Here is an 11,409-nt window from a genome sequence, read left to right as displayed (position 1 = left end):
CCAAGTTAAAGGGCCTCTGAAATTCAGAGCTCTGCATAGGAGTCCAGCACACTTTATTATGAATGACTCCAACCACAGCAGAAGTGGCCGTGGAACCAGTGCTAACCAATTCAGGGTTTGTTCACTGTTTCTCAGTTCATTATCACAACGCATTCTCACAGAGCAGCTGCGCACAGATCCTCAGACATCTACACAGAGTGGGACGATGGCGCCAAGTCACGTCAACGTCCTGTTGCAGACTGGGAGACAGCAGTCAGACACGGACCCAGGTAGAGCACAGACCTCGCGTTAAATCGGCTCCGTGTAAACAGCACTCCCTGCCAGGCCCTTTCCTATCTGCACAGCTTCTACAAATTCAACTCTCGCACCTGACACCTAAGAATACTGCACACCCCCATGTGAATCCCCTACTCACCTCCCAAAATGACCCGGCATGGCCGAGTACAAAAAATTTCAACATAAGGGAACTGGAGGGCATGTGGGGCTTTCTCGAGTCCCTGCTGCCTCCTGATGGGAGGGCCCAATGCTTCACACCCCTAGTGAAGGGCGGGTCTCTTCGGCCCCCAGGCTTTGACCTGGAGCTTAAATCAGCATTAACTAATTTCACTTTCCAGGACCAACTTCAAAGGCCTGCAAAGCCAGAGAAGGGAGAGGAGATGGAACACGCCCTCACCTCAGATCTGCTGCAAGCACACACTTCTCAGATGCGTCCCAAGGTGCACAGCGTGTCCGATGCCTGTTTCACATCCACCGACCTGCAGGTCTTCTATGTGGCATCAGCCTCCTGGGCACTGGGAACAAGAGGTATAATGGCAAGTCCCTTCTGCAGCAAAGCTGAGGCAAAGGGACCCAACACATTGGAACTGACCGTTTTCTGACAGTATCAAAACAGAAGGAAAATACTGTACAGTCAACTCCCCCTCACGCAGGTTTATTTACCTGTGACTCAGAGGCCATGACAGAGAACTTCAGGTTCTTACCGATTCCTATTTTCCCCATCCAGGAAGCCTTTGTTTTTAATATCGTACGAACTTGCCATTTTGTAGGCCAAAAACAGCAAATATTGGCAGTTTCCTACAGTTCAACTGAATAAAATATGATCATGGCCTTTTGTGAAACCATGAAGAAAAGGTGGATATCTCAATATGTGTTTCCAGACTGGCTTTGTTCCTGAAGCGGTAACTCTGTTCACTCAGGATATTAGACACTGAAGAATAAACATCAATATCCCACCAAGAAAACCAAAGGAATGAAATAATTTTGCATCCACCTTGGAACCTTTTTAGGACAAGGCAGGACACAAACTTCTAAAAAGCTGCAATTGTCCCTCTGTATACACAGGGACATGGATTCCAGAACACGCCCCGAGTTTACCCAAATCTACGTATCCACAGGACCCCACGGCCACCCTATGGAAGCACATGTAGGAAACGTCGGCCCTCCACAAAGCCAGGTTTTTTCAGTAAGGGTTTGGTTGGAAAAAAAATTAACATAAGTGATCCTTCGAAGCTCAAAACCCATGTTGTTCAGGGTCAGCTGCATTTATTACTTGTGTCATATCTGAGGCCTGAAAGCCATCATTCTCGATACCTTAATGTGACGGTTAACAAACTAACTGTTCCGATTAGAAAGAGGAAAAAGCTTATTTTTAAGCTGACAATGAGAGTGGATGCGGCTACGGTGAACGGAGAACAGACCTAAGCAAGCACCAAGGCTGGGGTGACTGCCTGTGCTCAGACCCACCAGGGCCTGTTCTTCCATCTCCCTCTGCTGAAAGGGATAACCTCCTTCTCCCCCACGACTAAAGGGCCTTTTTAAAATATTCACACGAGAAGTGCTATGAAAAGCTGAAAGGTCACAGATAACATTTTTAAAAATAAACATTAACGTAAGCATTTAATTTTCGTATAAGGAGTAAGGAAAGGATCCAGTTTCAGCTTTCTACTTATGGCTAGCCAATTTTCCCAGCACCATTTATTAAATAGGAAATCCTTTCCCCATTTCTTGTTTCTCTCAGGTTTGTCAAAGATCAGATGGCTGTAGATGTGTGGTATTATTTCTGAGGACTCTGTTCTGTTCCATTGGTCTATATCTCTGTTTTGGTACCAGTACCATGCTGTTTTGGTTACTGTAGCCTTGTAGTATAGTTTGAAGTCAGGTAGCGTGATGCCTCCAGCTTTGTTCTTTTGACTTAGGATTGTCTTGGAGATGCGGGCTCTTTTTTGGTTCCATATGAACTTTAAAGCAGTTTTTTCATACGAAAATTAATTCAAGATGGATTAGAGACTTAAATGTTAGACCTAGTACCATAAAAATCCTAGAGGAAAACCTAGGTAGTACCATTCAGGACATAGGCATGGGCAAAGATTTCATGTCTAAAACACCAAAAGCAACGGCAGCAAAAGCCAAAATTGACAAATGGGATCTCATTAAACTAAAGAGCTTCTGCACAGCAAAAGAAACTACCATCAGAGTGAACAGGCAACCTACAGAATGGGAGAAAATTTTTGCAATCTACTCATCTGACAAAGGGCTAATATCCAGAACCTACAAAGAACTCAAACAAATTTACAAGAAAAAAACAAACAACCCCATCAAAAAGTGGGCAAAGGATATGAACAGACATTTCTCAAAAGAAGACATTCATACAGCCAACAGACACATGAAAAAATGCTCATCATCACTGGCCATCAGAGAAATGCAAATCAAAACCACAATGAGATACCATCTCACACCAGTTAGAATGGCGATCATTAAAAAGTCAGGAAACAACAGGTGCTGGAGAGGATGTGGAGAAATAGGAACACTTTTATACTGTTGGTGGGATTGTAAACCAGTTCAACCATTATGGAAAACAGTATGGCGATTCCTCAAGGATCTAGAACTAGATGTACCATATGACCCAGCCATCCCATTACTGGGTATATACCCAAAGGATTATAAATTATGCTGCTATAAAGACACATGCACACGTATGTTTATTGCGGCACTATTCACAATAGCAAAGACTTGGAATCAACCCAAATGTCCATCAGTGACAGACTGGATTAAGAAAATGTGGCACATATACACCTTGGAATACTATGCAGCCATCAAAAAGGATGAGTTTATGTCCTTTGTAGGGACATGGATGCAGCTGGAAACCATCCTTCTTAGCAAACTATCACAAGAAGAGAAAACCAAACACCGCATGTTCTCACTCATAGGTGGGAACTGAACAATGAGATCACTTGGACTCGGGAAGGGGAACATCACACACCGGGGCCTATCATGGGGAGGGGGGAGGGGGGAGGGATTGCATTGGGAGTTATACCCGATGTAAATGGCGAGTTGATGGGTGCTGACGAGTTGATGGGTGCAGCACACCAACAAGGCACAAGTATACATATGTAACAAACCTGCACGTTATGCACATGTACCCTAGAACTTAAAGTATAATAATAATAAATTAAAAAAAAAAAAAAACGTAAGCATTTAACAAGCCCATTACGATTTAAAGGAAAAAAAAAACGGTATTAAGTTCCTGGGTGCAGGGGCTCATGGCCGTAATCCCAGCACTTTGGGTGGCCGAGGTGGGCGCATCACCTGAGGTCAAGAGTTTAAGACCAGCCTGGCCAACATGGTGAAACCCCTTCTCTAACGAAAATACGAAAATTAGCCAGGCATGGTGGCGGAAGCCTGTAGCCCCAGTTACTTGGGAGGCTGAGGGAGGAGAATCACTTGAACCCGGGAGGGAGAGTTTGCAATGAGCCAAGATCGTGCCATTGCACGTCAGCCTGGGCGTTGAGTGTGAAACTCCATCCCAAAAAGAAAAAAATATATAAAGTTTTCCTTCCAATGAACCTATCATTCAGCCACCGAGGTATCCTATAGCTACTTATTCAGCCATGAGATACACCACAGGCGATATAGGCGAACAGGACACAGTTCTTCCCTGAAAGAAGGCTGCACCCTCAACAGAAGGGAGGCACATACTCCGAATGGAATCGGCATAGGGAACAGATGCTGCTGCAGGTGAAACTGGCTGCACAGAGCACCCACTCAAGTGTCTGAGAAACAAGGAGCCGTTGGTGCCATCACCTTCCATACTTGAGCTGGGGCAGTGGGGAGCCTGTCATCACCAAGGACAAAAAGCCCCAGAACCACACAACGAGCTTACAAACTCACCGAGGCGATGACTGAGCAATGTGTGTGGAGTGATGCGAACACACAGATGTCAGGGCCACGCGCGGCGTTGGTTTTGTGCATCAACCTGAGCGTGCCCGGGGTGCCCAGATGGCTGGTTCTGCATTATTTCTGTGTGAGATGCATGTTTGCCTCTGGACTGAGTGGAGACCCATCCTCGCCGGCGTGGGGGGCACCACCCTATCCACCCAGGGCCCGAGTAAAACAGCAAGGCGGGGAAAACTGGGTTCACTCCACCTGTCTGGCTGATGGGCCAGTGACATCTGTCTTCTGCAGCCCGTGCTTCTGGGTCTCAGCTCCTCAGACCACGGTGGGATCCGCACCCTCCGCTTCTCAAGTCTTCAAGCCACACCCTCCCAGGACTCTAGCTTGCAGCCTGTGGGTCCTGGGGCTTCTTGGACTCTGTAGCCCCTGCAGCAAGCCTCGCCCTGGAGACACACGCACACCCGGCTGGCTGTCTCTCTGGAAGCCCTGACTAAAAGCCGCCCCTAAAAGTGGTCTTCAGAATTTCTTTCTAGCCCTAAGATCCCAGCGCCCCTCCTACAATTCTAGGCGGAAAGGTGAACGGAGACCAATGGACAGAGGTGTGTGCGAGGACACGCCAGGCAGCAGCACTGGGCAGGAGGGCACTAACGCTCACTAAGCAAAGAATCAATGTTGCTTGCCACAAAAATGAGAGCAGCAAAGATTTCTTCAAACAGAAATGAGTTTGTATCATGATTTGCTCTTAATACATAAGAAAGCATAAAAGTAGGCCTATTAACAATTACATAAGTCTTTAGAGGCCCTTGAACTACTTCTGCCCCGAGTCCTTCCCTTGCTATTGATGGAAATATGGGAGAAACCAGGAGGTCTGAGCGTGGACCTGGCCGTGCTCCCAGGGGCCGAGGAAAGCACCCATCTGTCCAGTCTTCCCTCCACCCCGCGGGGTTCCCTCTTACCCAGACTCTTGGGCTGACGCGGCTCATGCACTCAACAGCGCCATCATTAAACGTTTAGCTTCGCATCACGAGGGCCTCCTCTGGCCTCTTCTGACCACTCCTGAACCTCCAGTCAGCATTAGTCTGCAGGACACGCGTGGACAAAGTTGATGGATCACGGCCTCCAACGAGGAAGGTGCCAGGCAAGGAGTCGGAGAGCCGGGGATGGAGCAGCCCTCACCCAGGGAGGCGAAGGCCAACAGCGGCCACCACCGAGGACCTCCCTTCGCACCCTGAGGGCAGCTCACCCAGGGAAGCGAAGGCTGACGCCGGCCACCACTGAGGGCCTCGAGGGCTCTCCCCACCCCGAAGGCGGCTGCGATCACATTTTCCCATCGCACCAAGAGACCCCTGTATTGAGCACAAACCTTTCCAACCTTCGAATCAATAAGGAATCACAACACAGACATTCCCTCAATCCAAATGGCCAGCACACAAAACAGACATGCAATCATACACATTTCCTGTGGGAAAATCAGTCAGTCTCTGGGGCCTCGCGCCAGGGGTGGGGGAGCATCATGGGGAGACGCCCCAGCCCCAGCCTGGCTCCTCCCTCTATAGCTCCTTTTCCCTCCTCTTCCCCCCGCCCCTTCCCACCCCCTCCTAGCCTCAGAGGCTCCTTCCTCAAATTCTTTCCCCTTGATGAAGTCATTCATGCCCAAAATACAAGGCAAAGTCATGGGGGCTCAAGAGAAAATCCATACCGTGGCTCGCGTTTTAGATTCTCATAAGTTTGAGAATAACCAAGCAAGAATCTTTGGCATCTGAATGGTCTGAAGGATTCTGAGCTCAATGTCCTGCACTGGCCCGGAGTGGATCATGGGTGTCTCGGACATCTTCACAACTCTACACCAGTTATTTTGAAACACACCAGCAGAATAGAACCATGTGAATAGCTGCTTCTCAGTTAAAAGTAGGAAAAGACTCCAAAAGCTGCCCTCAAGGAACATCCTTCCCATGAGGAGTTTTCTGCATCGGGCCCTTCAGGCACAGGCAAGGCCCCTGGGCCCAACTCCCTCATCCCTGCGTCATCAAGCAGCAAAGACAGTGGGGAATAAAGCAAGTGAAGGAGTCAGTCCCGCACAAAACGGGCTCCAGAAGCCACAGCTACTCTCCCAGTGTGGGAGCCAAGTTCAGAGACCTGGAAACACCAGCATTCCCAGGGAGGAGGGCAGAACAATGCCATTTCCCCCTAGTTTAGGGAGACACCACCCCACGTCCTCTGGCCTTAAAAGAGGAGAGACTTCACATACATGATTTCAATGACTCCACCACACACAGAAAGTGGGCTGAGGGCTAACACAACCATATAAATGCCTGGCAAAAACACACTAAATGAACACACAGATAAGCAAGGTTCTCCTGTTATCCACCAAATATTCAGAAACAAATCCAGTAAGCAATCTCTTTGCAATCAAAAGACCAATTCAGAGGTGCAGATTAAAAATAAACATACAACTGAACCCTTAATACACCAAGAACCAAATTCCACGGAAGTGTTATCACATCACCACCTCCCAGCTGAAGGAAGCAGCACTGGCCACTGACCAGCTGTTCACCCGTGGATCAGTGAACGAAAGGCAGTGCTGTCCAGGACAATGATGAGATGTTAACCTGAAAAGGGCAAAATTGCAGAGGCTGGAGGGACCTTCCAGGTAACCCGTCCCCCTCAGTGGACAGAGGACCCCCGTGGGACCACAGAGCCCAGAGCTCCAGTGTGTTCGGGGCAAGGACTCAACTGCAACCCTGATGATGTCCGAACGCCTTCTGCCCTTCTGTGTCTCTGCCCCACTAACAGGGAATCCGTGAATGCTAAGGAAATGTAACGCATTTTACAATACATGTAGATTTTTAGCAAATTAAAGATAAACAGTGACAAACTTTGAGAATTAACTAAAATATAGTTCAGTGAATGCCCAAACTCAAAGCTAGTCTCCAAGAGGTGATAAGCTGTGTGTGGTGGTTAACGCCTGTAAATCCCAGCAGTTGGGGAGGCTGACGCAGGAGAATCACTTGAGCCTAGAACGTTGGGGTTGCAGTGAGCTGTCATTGCACTACTGCACCCAGCCTGAGAAACAGAGTGAGACTGTCAAAAACAAACAAACAAAAACAAATTAAAGGAGTTCAAATGAACTCGCCCATACGCTTTAAATTTTCATTTGGGTACATGGGGTGATCTAGTTCCTTTTTCCCTTGCAATACATGAATAATCTAATAATTAAATATAATCTAACAATTACATGGGAAAATTTAATTATTTTCCCATTTCATTATTCCCTATCTCAGGGAAAAAGTTAAAAGTATTCCCTATTTCAGGGAAAAAGCTAAAAATCATTTTAAACCTTCCTTCCACAAAACAGTGTACTCAGTCATCTCTATCTGCTTGATCATGTGGAATTCAGCTTCACATGTCTACAATACGGTTTTTGTTAAACAGCGTTTATGTAGACAGGCTAGAGAAAGAAACACTTGGTCTATGTAGAAGCAGCAGAAGACACGTTTTAACAGAAAAGGGAGAAGATACCACCGTGTGAATCTGGAAATTCTGTCGTCGTCTTGTCCACACACACAGAAAACACCCAAGCACGTGCCTAGTGTCCAAGAGGAGCACAGAAAGGACAGGGTTCCTCCAGTTGTTTAATGACCAGCCCCACTTGTCACCGCCACATAACAAAATCCGCACGGCAACTTCAGCACGTTTCATTCACGATTCCACGGAAATCAGGCTGAAGAACATACAGATGTTTTGCCCACATTTAAAAATCCAAGTGTGGGACTCATAGAAATAAAACACATTATGGGTTCACTTAACTTTTCCAAATTTTTACTTGGAGAAACCTATAAAGTTCTTGTCAGTTACATCCTTAAGTTTTCCAGTAATTTTTAAATGCGAAGGTCAGGCAAGACTTGTAAAGAGGTACACACATACGGCCCGGCGTGGTGGCTCACACCTATAATCCCAGCACTTTGGGAGGCCGAGGTTGGCAGATCACGAGGTCAGGAAACCGAGACCATCCTGGCTAACACGGTGAAACCCCGTCTCTACTAAAAATACAAACAATTAGCCAGGCGTGGTGGCGGGTGCCTGTAGTCCCAGCTACTTGGGAGGCTGAGGCTGGAGAATTGCATGAACCCGGGAGGCAGAGCTTGCAGTGAGCTGAGATCTCACCACCGCACTCCAGCCTGGATGACAGAGGGAAACTGTCTCAAAAAAAAAAAACAAAGGAGGTACACACATACATGCCATGTTCTTCTCTCAAAGAGACGGGCCCTTTTTTAAGATTCCAGAAGTAAATGGGGTTGTCATCCTGCTTTTGAGAGGATGGGCTGTGTTTTAAGCATGAACAGACTTTCCTCCATGCACCAAGGATGCACCATGGGGGCAGTGCTGCCGCCGCCTCCCCAGTCTCTGCTCAGGGTGGGGCAAGGGGAGCTCCGTTGTCTCCCGTATACACCGTCAACAGGCCAGGTGCTCAGGAGGCGGCTTCCAGGACTCGCTGTAGGCATTCGTCAGCAGGGCAGGCAGTGCCTCGTGCTGGTGGGCATCCAGCAGTAAGGGGGTCTTGCACTTCACTCCCTGGGCCCAGCCGCAGACAGAGGGGAAAGAGACACCTGTATCGTAACTCATGTGTATTTATAGATACACAGAGACTCTGCAGTGCAAGGTGCAGAACTAGAAGGAATCATGGAAATAAGAGGGAAGACATTTGGTTACGACTGGCAGAGTCACCTCAAGCCTCAGCACTTCCTGCCGGAGCCCTCACTGACCAGACTCCTCCAGGGTCACTGCCACTGCCTTGCCCAGCTCATGACAGGGCAGACAGTGACAGAGCCTCAGAACAACCTCCCACTCCTTCCTCACCAGCCCAGGGGATGAGCTGTTCATGAGTGTCCCAAAGCCTGAATGCGGGAACACAGAGGTGACTGAGCAGAAAGGGGGACAGCCACAATGGCCGCGGGTGTGCAGATATTGCGGGGCACCCCAGCAGCCCTTTCCGTCTTAAAGAGGATGGCCACGGGTGTGCTGATGCTCCCGCGTGACCCAGCCGTCCTCTCCACCTTATAGGGGAATGGCCACGGGTGTGCGGATATTCCCGGGTGCCCCAGAGCCCTTTTCACCTTAAGGAGATTTTCACAGTCTCATATCAGTCTCCAAACTATTCAGTGAGGTTGGAGGAGTATCACTGTGGACCAACACTGATTGGCACCAAGTAAGGGCGATTTTATAACCATGTCTCAACCATGAAACAATCAGGTCTTTGGCCATCTGGTCTAAGCTTTTTCTGTAACAAAGTTGGATAATTTAGTTGAACTTTGGTTTTCCAAAGCTTGTTACAGAAACCACATCTTCCTAGGTGTGGCTCTGTGGTGTCACGTGCACACTTCAGTAGCCAGGCTTGCCAAGACTCACGGCACGTTACACGTTCACCTGAGAAGGCTGCTGAATCATTGAGGGCTCTGGCGTGCTCTGAAATGAATTTGCCACTTCAGCCTACACTCTACTCCCTTGTTTGGTTAAAGAAACCCAAAAAGCAGAATTTGTTTTGGCCAATCGCCTGCTGACCCAACTGCAGAGGTTTTAATTAGAGTACTTTCATTGCATCATAGAAAGCAAAGTCATATAGATCAACTCATTATTACCACTCCAAAGGTTTAGTAAATCTCCAGATAATCAGGCAAACATTTTAAGAAGCTACATTAAGGTTTACAATACTCAAAATTTAAAACTACATCCATGCTCCAAAAAACCACCATTCCCATTTTAGATGGCCAAATGCATATGAGAAAGAAAGAAACGTGCTGAGCGCATTTTTTGGGTAATCTTATGGAGAAACTGCCACTTTAAAAATGGCTCTAGTTCCTGGCTCCAGATGGGTGTGGTGGGTTGCCTCACTCAATTTCAACTCCACCTGAAGCTGGGACACTAGAAATCCATTCGCAGACTCCACGGCACCAGAATTCCCACTTCTGGAAACAGCCAGGAATGCAGACCTGTAGCAGAGAATTCTTTCCTGCCCACCCTAACTGTCCTCTGTGGAAGGCGACAGTCAAAGACAAGTCCACCCCCCTAGTCGCAACTGCACCACGAAGAACCATTTCAAGGTGGGAAGTGATTGATCAGTGGGAACAGGCAGTTTAGCTAATCACTTATAAGGCAGAGAAGGGGGGTTTGAAGGCCTGTATCTGGTCTTGTCCTCGGTAAACGGTCATCCGCCAGTCAGCCTAAGCCACATGGGAAGGGGCTTCTTGCAGTAAAAGTGGGGGCGCAGTTGTGGGGAGGGGGAATGTCTTAACAATCACTGTTTTACAGGATCACAGGGCTCAGGCAATGTTCAGTATTGTCACACACCAAGGTTTTTACACTCTGAAGAAAACTACAGTCCTAAGGTGTCAGTTCTCAAAGCCCTTAAGTTCCTCCTGCTAAGATTCCCAGAGAGTCTCCACTTCTTGCACCGAACCCCAACTTGCACAGGCACCTGCGTCTTCCTCCTGCAGCAAATGCAGATAAGAAGCTGTGGCTCTGCTGCAGTAATGATGCCATGCAACCCTAACACTACAGCAGAGCAATGGCTCTGGCCTGAATGTCCCCAAAACCTCATGCTGAAACCATCTCCGAAGGGATACATTAAGAGGTGGGGCCTTTGGGAAGTCCTGCTCTCAGGACTGGGGTTGGTGTCCTTGTTGGGAGGCCTAGAGGAGCCCTCCTGCTCCTCCACCACGTGAGTTCTGACGAGACGACCGCTGCCACGCAACACCTGTTGAGATGCTGCCGTCTGTGAGCCACAGGCCCTGGGGCACCAGATGTGCAGGTGCCTTGACCTTGGACTGCCTTGACCTTGGACTTTCCAGCTTCCAGAGCTGTGAGCAATAAATGTCTCTTTACAAATCACCCAATCGACAGCAGCCGGACAGAGACAGTAATGTCACAACACGAGTCACTTTCTCAGTGGGCCAGAGGACTCCCCATGAGCCACCACTGTAAAGCAAGAACTCCCTGGAGGATGGAAAGGGGTTCACAAGGAATTCTACCCAGCACCAGGGTGTCTGGCCTTTCTTGCAGGAAGACAGCTGAGCCATAGCAGGAAACTACAGGGTGGGTGGGGCTGGACAGTAATGTGTCACCTGCTCATCTAAGCCTCAGTCTCCTGCCTCTCATCACGACAGTGGGGGTAACACCCCCCTCACCTGAGCTGTTGGGGGAGGTAAGAGTGCTGGGTGATTAACAATTGTTAGTTCCACAGAA

The 11,409-nt window shown here is 48.4% G+C and overlaps 1 long non-coding RNA gene across 6 annotated transcripts in view; it reads right to left on the bottom strand.

Annotated features, from left to right (window-relative positions):
• Positions 1 to 11,409, bottom strand: part of LOC135967504 (uncharacterized) — a 143,310-nt gene that overhangs the window by 116,419 nt on the left and 15,482 nt on the right. The window contains exon 2 of one of the 6 annotated variants that reach the window (XR_012423990.1): positions 674 to 791. The exons of the other annotated variants lie outside the window; for them this stretch is intronic. This is a non-coding gene — a long non-coding RNA (uncharacterized lncRNA). The remainder of the gene's footprint in view (positions 1 to 673; positions 792 to 11,409) is intronic. 6 annotated transcript variants of the gene reach the window in all.

The sequence above is a fragment of the Macaca fascicularis genome, chromosome 15 (genome assembly GCF_037993035.2).
Source record: "Macaca fascicularis isolate 582-1 chromosome 15, T2T-MFA8v1.1".
Taxonomy (NCBI): Eukaryota; Metazoa; Chordata; class Mammalia; order Primates; family Cercopithecidae; genus Macaca; species Macaca fascicularis.
This window is presented reverse-complemented; position numbering and strand designations above follow the sequence as displayed.